The 8,899-nt window shown below is 75.0% G+C and overlaps 1 protein-coding gene across 3 annotated transcripts in view; it reads left to right on the top strand.

Moving 5' to 3' along the window:
- Nucleotides 1–8,899, top strand: part of ccdc102a (coiled-coil domain containing 102A) — a 778,838-nt gene that overhangs the window by 555,774 nt on the left and 214,165 nt on the right. The gene's annotated exons all lie outside the window — the stretch shown is intronic.

The raw sequence follows: 8,899 nt of genomic DNA, 5'->3' as shown, positions 1-8,899 counted from the left end.
GGGAGCGAGCCACCCACCCAGGGAGGGGGAGGAGCCACCCCCAGGGAGGGAGGGAGCGAGCCACCCACCCAGGGAGGGAGGGGAGCGAGCCACCCACCCAGGGAGGGAGGGAGCGAGCCACCCACCCAGGGAGGGAGGGAGCGAGCCACCACCCAGGGAGGGAGGGAGCGAGCCCCCACCCAGGGAGGGAGGGAGGGAGCGAGCCACCCACCCACGGAGGGAGGGAGGGAGCGAGCCACCCACCCACGGAGGGAGGGAGGGAGCGAGCCACCCACCCACGGAGGGAGGGAGGGAGCGAGCCACCCACCCACGGAGGGAGGGAGGGAGCGAGCCACCCACCCAGGGAGGGAGGGAGCGAGCCACCCACCCAGGGAGGGAGGGAGCGAGCCACCCACCCAGGGAGGGAGGGAGCGAGCCACCCACCCAGGGAGGGAGGGAGCGAGCCACCCACCCAGGGAGGGAGGGAGCGAGCCACCCACCCAGGGAGGGAGGGAGCGAGCCACCCACCCAGGGAGGGAGGGAGCGAGCCACCCACCCAGGGAGGGAGGGAGCGGGCCACCCACCCAGGGAGGGAGGGAGCGAGCCACCCACCCAGGGAGGGAGGGAGCGAGCCACCCACCCAGGGAGGGAGGGAGCGAGCCACCCACCCAGGGAGGGAGGGAGCGAGCCACCCACCCAGGGAGGGAGGGAGCGAGCCACCCACCCAGGGAGGGAGGGAGCGAGCCACCCACCCAGGGAGGGAGGGAGCGAGCCACCCACCCAGGGAGGGAGGGAGCGAGCCACCCACCCAGGGAGGGAGGGAGCGAGCCACCCACCCAGGGAGGGAGGGAGGGAGCGAGCCACCCACCCAGGGAGGGAGGGAGCGAGCCACCCACCCAGGGAGGGAGGGAGCGAGCCACCCACCCAGGGAGGGAGCGAGCCACCCACCCAGGGAGGGAGGGAGCGAGCCACCCACCCAGGGAGGGAGGGAGGGAGCGAGCCACCCACCCAGGGAGGGAGGGAGCGAGCCACCCACCAGGGAGGGAGGGAGCGAGCCACCCACCCAGGGAGGGAGGGAGGGAGCGAGCCACCCACCCAGGGAGGGAGGGAGCGAGCCACCCACCCAGGGAGGGAGGGAGCGAGCCACCCACCCAGGGAGGGAGGGAGCGAGCCACCCACCCAGGGAGGGAGGGAGCGAGCCACCCACCCAGGGAGGGAGGGAGCGAGCCACCCACCCAGGGAGGGGAGCGAGCCACCCACCCAGGGAGGGAGGGAGCGAGCCACCCACCCAGGGAGGGAGGGAGCGAGCCACCCACCCAGGGAGGGAGGGAGCGAGCCACCCACCCAGGGAGGGAGGGAGCGAGCCACCCACCCAGGGAGGGAGGGAGCGAGCCACCCACCCAGGGAGGGAGGGAGCGAGCCACCCACCCAGGGGAGGGAGGGAGCGAGCCACCCACCCAGGGAGGGAGGGAGCGAGCCACCCACCCAGGGAGGGAGCGAGGGAGCGAGCCACCCACCCAGGGAGGGAGGGAGCGAGCCACCCACCCAGGGAGGGAGGGAGCGAGCCACCCACCCAGGGAGGGAGGGAGGGAGGGAGCGAGCCACCCACCCAGGGAGGGAGGGAGGGAGGGAGCGAGCCACCCACCCAGGGAGGGAGCGAGGGAGCGAGCACCCACCCAGGGAGGGAGGGAGCGAGCCACCCACCCAGGGAGGGAGGGAGCGAGCCACCCACCCAGGGAGGGAGGGAGGGAGGGAGCGAGCCACCCACCCAGGGAGGGAGGGAGGGAGGGAGCGAGCCACCCACCAGGGAGGGAGGGAGGGAGCGAGCCACCCACCCAGGGAGGGAGGGAGCCAGCCACCCACCCAGGGAGGGAGGGAGGGAGCCACCCACCCAGGGAGGGAGCGAGCCACCCACCCAGGGAGGGAGGGAGGGAGCGAGCCACCCACCCAGGGGAGGGGGGAGGGGGAGGGCCAGGGAGGGGGAGGGAGCGAGCCACCCACCCAGGAGGGAGGGAGGGAGCGAGCCACCCACCCAGGGAGGGAGGGAGGGAGCCAGCCACCCACCCAGGGAGGGAGGGAGGAGCCAGCACCCACCCAGGGAGGGAGGGAGCCAGCCAGCCACCCAGGGAGGGAGGGAGCCAGCCAGCCACCCAGGGAGGGAGGGAGCCAGCCAGCCACCCAGGGAGGGAGGAGCCAGCCAGCCACCCAGGGAGGGAGGGAGCCAGCCAGCCACCCAGGGAGGGAGGGAGCCAGCCACCCACCCAGGGAGGGAGGGAGCCAGCCACCCACCCAGGGAGGGAGGGAGCCAGCCACCCACCAGGGAGGGAGGGAGCCAGCCACCCCACCCAGGGAGGGAGGGAGCCAGCCACCCACCCAGGGAGGGAGGGAGCCAGCCACCCACCCAGGGAGGGAGGGAGCCAGCCACCCACCCAGGGAGGGAGGGAGCCAGCCACCCACCCAGGGAGGGAGGGAGCCAGCCACCCACCCAGGGAGGGAGGGAGCCAGCCACCCACCCAGGGAGGGAGGGAGCCAGCCACCCACCCAGGGAGGGAGGGAGCCAGCCACCCACCCAGGGAGGGAGGGAGCCAGCCACCCACCCAGGGAGGGAGGGAGCCAGCCACCCACCCAGGGAGGGAGGGAGCCAGCCACCCACCCAGGGAGGGAGGGAGCCAGCCACCCACCCAGGGAGGGAGGGAGCCAGCCACCCACCCAGGGAGGGAGGGAGCCAGCCACCCACCCAGGGAGGGAGGGAGCCAGCCACCCACCCAGGGAGGGAGGGAGCCAGCCACCCACCCAGGGAGGGAGGGAGCCAGCCACCCACCCAGGGAGGGAGGGAGCCAGCCACCCACCCAGGGAGGGAGGGAGCCAGCCACCCACCCAGGGAGGGAGGGAGCCAGCCACCCACCCAGGGAGGGAGGGAGCCAGCCACCCACCCAGGGAGGGAGGGAGCCAGCCACCCACCCAGGGAGGGAGGGAGCCAGCCACCCACCCAGGGAGGGAGGGAGCCAGCCACCCACCCAGGGAGGGAGGGAGCCAGCCACCCACCCAGGGAGGGAGGGAGCCAGCCACCCACCCAGGGAGGGAGGGAGCCAGCCACCCACCCAGGGAGGGAGGGAGCCAGCCACCCACCCAGGGAGGGAGGGAGCCAGCCACCCACCCAGGGAGGGAGGGAGCCAGCCACCCACCCAGGGAGGGAGGGAGCCAGCCACCCACCCAGGGAGGGAGGGAGCCAGCCACCCACCCAGGGAGGGAGGGAGCCAGCCACCCACCCAGGGAGGGAGGGAGCCAGCCACCCACCCAGGGAGGGAGGGAGCCAGCCACCCACCCAGGGAGGGAGGGAGCCAGCCACCCACCCAGGGAGGGAGGGAGCCAGCCACCCACCCAGGGAGGGAGGGAGCCAGCCACCCACCCAGGGAGGGAGGGAGCCAGCCACCCACCCAGGGAGGGAGGGAGCCAGCCACCCACCCAGGGAGGGAGGGAGCCAGCCACCCACCCAGGGAGGGAGGGAGCCAGCCACCCACCCAGGGAGGGAGGGAGCCAGCCACCCACCCAGGGAGGGAGGGAGCCAGCCACCCACCCAGGGAGGGAGGGAGCCAGCCACCCACCCAGGGAGGGAGGGAGCCAGCCACCCACCCAGGGAGGGAGGGAGCCAGCCACCCACCCAGGGAGGGAGGGAGCCAGCCACCCACCCAGGGAGGGAGGGAGCCAGCCACCCACCCAGGGAGGGAGGGAGCCACCCACCCAGGGAGGGAGGGAGCGAGCCAGCCACCCACCCAGGGAGGGAGGGAGCCAGCCACCCACCCAGGGAGGGAGCGAGCCACCCACCCAGGGAGGGAGGGAGCGAGCCACCCACCCAGGGAGGGAGGGAGCCAGCCACCCACCCAGGGAGGGAGCGAGCCACCCACCCAGGGAGGGAGGGAGCGAGCCACCCACCCACCCAGGGAGGGAGGGAGCGAGCCACCCACCCAGGGAGGGAGGGAGCCACAAACCCAGGGAGGGAGGGAGGGAGGGAGCCACAAACCCAGGGAGGGAGGGAGCGAGCCACCCACCCAGGGAGGGAGGAGCCACCCACCCAGGGAGGGAGGGAGGGAGCGAGCCACCCACCCAGGGAGGGAGGGAGCGAGCCACCCACCCAGGGAGGGAGGGAGCGAGCCACCCACCCAGGGAGGGAGGGAGCGAGCCACCCACCCAGGGAGGGAGGGAGCTAGCCACCCACCAGGGAGGGAGGGAGCGAGCCACCCACCCAGGGAGGGAGGGAGCGAGCCACCCACCCAGGGAGGGAGGGAGCGAGCCACCCACCCAGGGAGGGAGGGAGGGAGCGAGCCACCCACCCAGGGAGGGAGGGAGCGAGCCACCCACCCACGGAGGGAGGGAGGGAGCGAGCCACCCACCCACGGAGGGAGGGAGGGAGCGAGCCACCCACCCACGGAGGGAGGGAGGGAGCGAGCCACCCACCCAGGGAGGGAGGGAGCGAGCCACCCACCCAGGGAGGGAGGGAGCGAGCCACCCACCCAGGGAGGGAGGGAGCGAGCCACCCACCCAGGGAGGGAGGGAGCGAGCCACCCACCCAGGGAGGGAGGGAGCGAGCCATCCACCCAGGGAGGGAGGGAGCGAGCCACCCACCCAGGGAGGGAGGGAGCGAGCCACCCACCCAGGGAGGGAGGGAGCCAGCCACCCACCCAGGGAGGGAGCGAGCCACCCACCCAGGGAGGGAGGGAGCGAGCCACCCACCCAGGGAGGGAGGGAGCGAGCCACCCACCCAGGGAGGGAGGGAGCGAGCCACCCACCCAGGGAGGGAGGGAGCGAGCCACCCACCCAGGGAGGGAGGGAGCGAGCCACCCACCCAGGGAGGGAGGGAGCGAGCCACCCACCCAGGGAGGGAGGGAGCGAGCCACCCACCCAGGGAGGGAGGGAGCGAGCCACCCACCCAGGGAGGGAGGGAGCGAGCCACCCACCCAGGGAGGGAGGGAGGGAGCGAGCCACCCACCCAGGGAGGGAGGGAGCGAGCCACCCACCCAGGGAGGGAGGGAGCGAGCCACCCACCCAGGGAGGGAGGGAGCGAGCCACCCACCCAGGGAGGGAGGGAGCGAGCCACCCACCCAGGGAGGGAGGGAGCGAGCCACCCACCCAGGGAGGGAGGGAGCGAGCCACCCACCCAGGGAGGGAGGGAGCGAGCCACCCACCCAGGGAGGGAGGGGAGCGAGCCACCCACCCAGGGAGGGAGGGAGCGAGCCACCCACCCAGGGAGGGAGGGAGCGAGCCACCCACCCAGGGAGGGAGGGAGCGAGCCACCCAGGGAGGGAGGGAGCGAGCCACCCACCCAGGGAGGGAGGGAGCGAGCCACCCACCCAGGGAGGGAGGGAGGGAGCGAGCCACCCACCCAGGGAGGGAGGGAGGGAGCGAGCCACCCACCCAGGGAGGGAGGGAGGGAGGGAGCGAGCCACCCACCCAGGGAGGGAGGGAGGGAGCGAGCCACCCACCCAGGGAGGGAGGGAGCCAGCCACCCACCCAGGGAGGGAGGGAGCCAGCCACCCACCCAGGGAGGGAGGGAGCCAGCCACCCACCCAGGGAGGGAGGGAGCCAGCCACCCACCCAGGGAGGGAGGGAGCCAGCCACCCACCCAGGGAGGGAGGGAGCCAGCCACCCACCCAGGGAGGGAGGGAGCCAGCCACCCACCCAGGGAGGGAGGGAGCCAGCCACCCACCCAGGGAGGGAGGGAGCGAGCCACCCACCCAGGGAGGGAGGGAGCGAGCCACCCACCCAGGGAGGGAGGGAGCGAGCCACCCACCCAGGGAGGGAGGGAGCCAGCCACCCACCCAGGGAGGGAGGGAGCGAGCCACCCACCCAGGGAGGGAGGGAGCCAGCCACCCACCCAGGGAGGGAGGGAGCCAGCCACCCACCCAGGGAGGGAGGGAGCCAGCCACCCACCCAGGGAGGGAGGGAGCCAGCCACCCACCCAGGGAGGGAGGGAGCCAGCCACCCACCCAGGGAGGGAGGGAGGGAGCCAGCCACCCACCCAGGGAGGGAGGGAGCCAGCCACCCACCCAGGGAGGGAGGGAGCCAGCCACCCACCCAGGGAGGGAGGGAGCCAGCCACCCACCCAGGGAGGGAGGGAGCCAGCCACCCACCCAGGGAGGGAGGGAGCCAGCCACCCACCCAGGGAGGGAGCCAGCCACCCACCCAGGGAGGGAGGGAGCCAGCCACCCACCCAGGGAGGGAGGGAGCCAGCCACCCACCCAGGGAGGGAGGGAGCCAGCCACCCACCCAGGGAGGGAGGGAGCCAGCCACCCACCCAGGGAGGGAGGGAGCCAGCCACCCACCCAGGGAGGGAGGGAGCCAGCCACCCACCCAGGGAGGGAGGGAGGGAGCCAGCCACCCACCAGGGAGGGAGGGAGGGAGCCAGCCACCCACCCAGGGAGGGAGGGAGGGAGCCAGCCACCCACCCAGGGAGGGAGGGAGCGAGCCAGCCACCAGGGAGGGAGGGAGCGACCCACCGAGGGAGGGAGGGAGCGACCCACCGAGGGAGGGAGGGAGGGAGCGACCCACCGAGGGAGGGAGGGAGGGAGCGACCCACCGAGGGAGGGAGGGAGGGAGCGACCCACCGAGGGAGGGAGGGAGGGAGCGACCCACCGAGGGAGGGAGGGAGGGAGCGACCCACCGAGGGAGGGAGGGAGGGAGCGACCCACCGAGGGAGGGAGGGACCCACCGAGGGAGGGAGCGACCCACCGAGGGAGGGAGCGACCCACCGAGGGAGGGAGCGACCCACCGAGGGAGGGAGCGACCCACCGAGGGAGGGAGCGACCCACCGAGGGAGGGAGCGACCCACCGAGGGAGGGAGCGACCCACCGAGGGAGGGAGCGACCCACCGAGGGAGGGAGCGACCCACCGAGGGAGGGAGCGACCCACCGAGGGAGGGAGCGACCCACCGAGGGAGGGAGCGACCCACCGAGGGAGGGAGCGACCCACCGAGGGAGGGAGCGACCCACCGAGGGAGGGAGGGACCCACCGAGGGAGGAGCGACCCACCGAGGGAGGGAGGGAGCGACCCACCGAGGGAGGGAGGGAGCGACCCACCGAGGGAGGGAGGGAGGGAGCGACCCACCGAGGGAGGGAGGGAGGGAGCGACCCACCGAGGGAGGGAGGGAGGGAGCGACCCACCGAGGGAGGGAGGGAGGGAGCGACCCACCGAGGGAGGGAGGGAGGGAGCGACCCACCGAGGGAGGGAGGGAGGGAGCGACCCACCGAGGGAGGGAGGGAGGGAGCGACCCACCGAGGGAGGGAGGGAGGGAGCGACCCACCGAGGGAGGGAGGGAGGGAGCGACCCACCGAGGGAGGGAGGGAGGGAGCGACCCACCGAGGGAGGGAGGGAGGGAGCGACCCACCGAGGGAGGGAGGGAGGGAGCGACCCACCGAGGGAGGGAGGGAGGGAGCGACCCACCGAGGGAGGGAGGGAGGGAGCGACCCACCGAGGGAGGGAGGGAGGGAGCGACCCACCGAGGGAGGGAGGGAGGGAGCGACCCACCGAGGGAGGGAGGGAGGGAGCGACCCACCGAGGGAGGGAGGGAGGGAGCGACCCACCGAGGGAGGGAGGGAGGGAGCGACCCACCGAGGGAGGGAGGGAGGGAGCGACCCACCGAGGGAGGGAGGGAGGGAGCGACCCACCGAGGGAGGGAGGGAGGGAGCGACCCACCGAGGGAGGGAGGGAGGGAGCGACCCACCGAGGGAGGGAGGGAGGGAGCGACCCACCGAGGGAGGGAGGGAGGGAGCGACCCACCGAGGGAGGGAGGGAGGGAGCGACCCACCGAGGGAGGGAGGGAGGGAGCGACCCACCGAGGGAGGGAGGGAGGGAGCGACCCACCGAGGGAGGGAGGGAGGGAGCGACCCACCGAGGGAGGGAGGGAGGGAGCGACCCACCGAGGGAGGGAGGGAGGGAGCGACCCACCGAGGGAGGGAGGGAGGGAGCGACCCACCGAGGGAGGGAGGGAGGGAGCGACCCACCGAGGGAGGGAGGGAGGGAGCGACCCACCGAGGGAGGGAGGGAGGGAGCGACCCACCGAGGGAGGGAGGGAGGGAGCGACCCACCGAGGGAGGGAGGGAGGGAGCGACCCACCGAGGGAGGGAGGGAGGGAGCGACCCACCGAGGGAGGGAGGGAGGGAGCGACCCACCGAGGGAGGGAGGGAGGGAGCGACCCACCGAGAGGAGGGAGGGAGGGAGCGACCCACCGAGGGAGGGAGGGAGGGAGCGACCCACCGAGGGAGGGAGGGAGGGAGCGACCCACCGAGGGAGGGAGGGAGGGAGCGACCCACCGAGGAGGGAGGGAGGGAGCGACCCACCGAGGGAGGGAGGGAGCGACCCACCCAGGGAGGGAGGGAGGGAGCGACCCACCGAGGGAGGGAGGGAGGGAGCGACCCACCCAGGGAGGGAGGGAGGGAGCGACCCACCGAGGGAGGGAGGGAGGGAGCGACCCACCCAGGGAGGGAGGGAGGGAGGGAGCCACCCACCCAGGGAGGGAGGGAGGGAGCCACCCACCCAGGGAGGGAGGGAGGGAGCCACCCACCCAGGGAGGGAGGGAGGGAGCCACCCACCCACCCAGGGAGGGAGGGAGCGAGCCACCCACCCACCCAGGGAGGGAGGGAGCGAGCCACCCACCCACCCAGGGAGGGAGGGAGGGAGCGAGCCACCCACCCACCCAGGGAGGGAGGGAGCGAGCCACCCACCCACCCAGGGAGGGAGGGAGCGAGCCACCCACCCACCCAGGGAGGGAGGGAGCGAGCCACCCACCCACCCAGGGAGGGAGGGAGCGAGCCACCCACCCACCCAGGGAGGGAGGGAGCGAGCCACCCACCCACCCAGGGAGGGAGGGAGCGAGCCACCCACCCACCCAGGGAGGGGAGGGAGCGAGCCACCCACCCACCCAGGG

This window comes from Somniosus microcephalus, chromosome 6 (assembly GCF_052327205.1).
Source record: "Somniosus microcephalus isolate GS21.2 chromosome 6, FLI_Smic_1.0, whole genome shotgun sequence".
NCBI lineage: Eukaryota > Metazoa > Chordata > Chondrichthyes > Squaliformes > Somniosidae > Somniosus > Somniosus microcephalus.
This window is presented reverse-complemented; position numbering and strand designations above follow the sequence as displayed.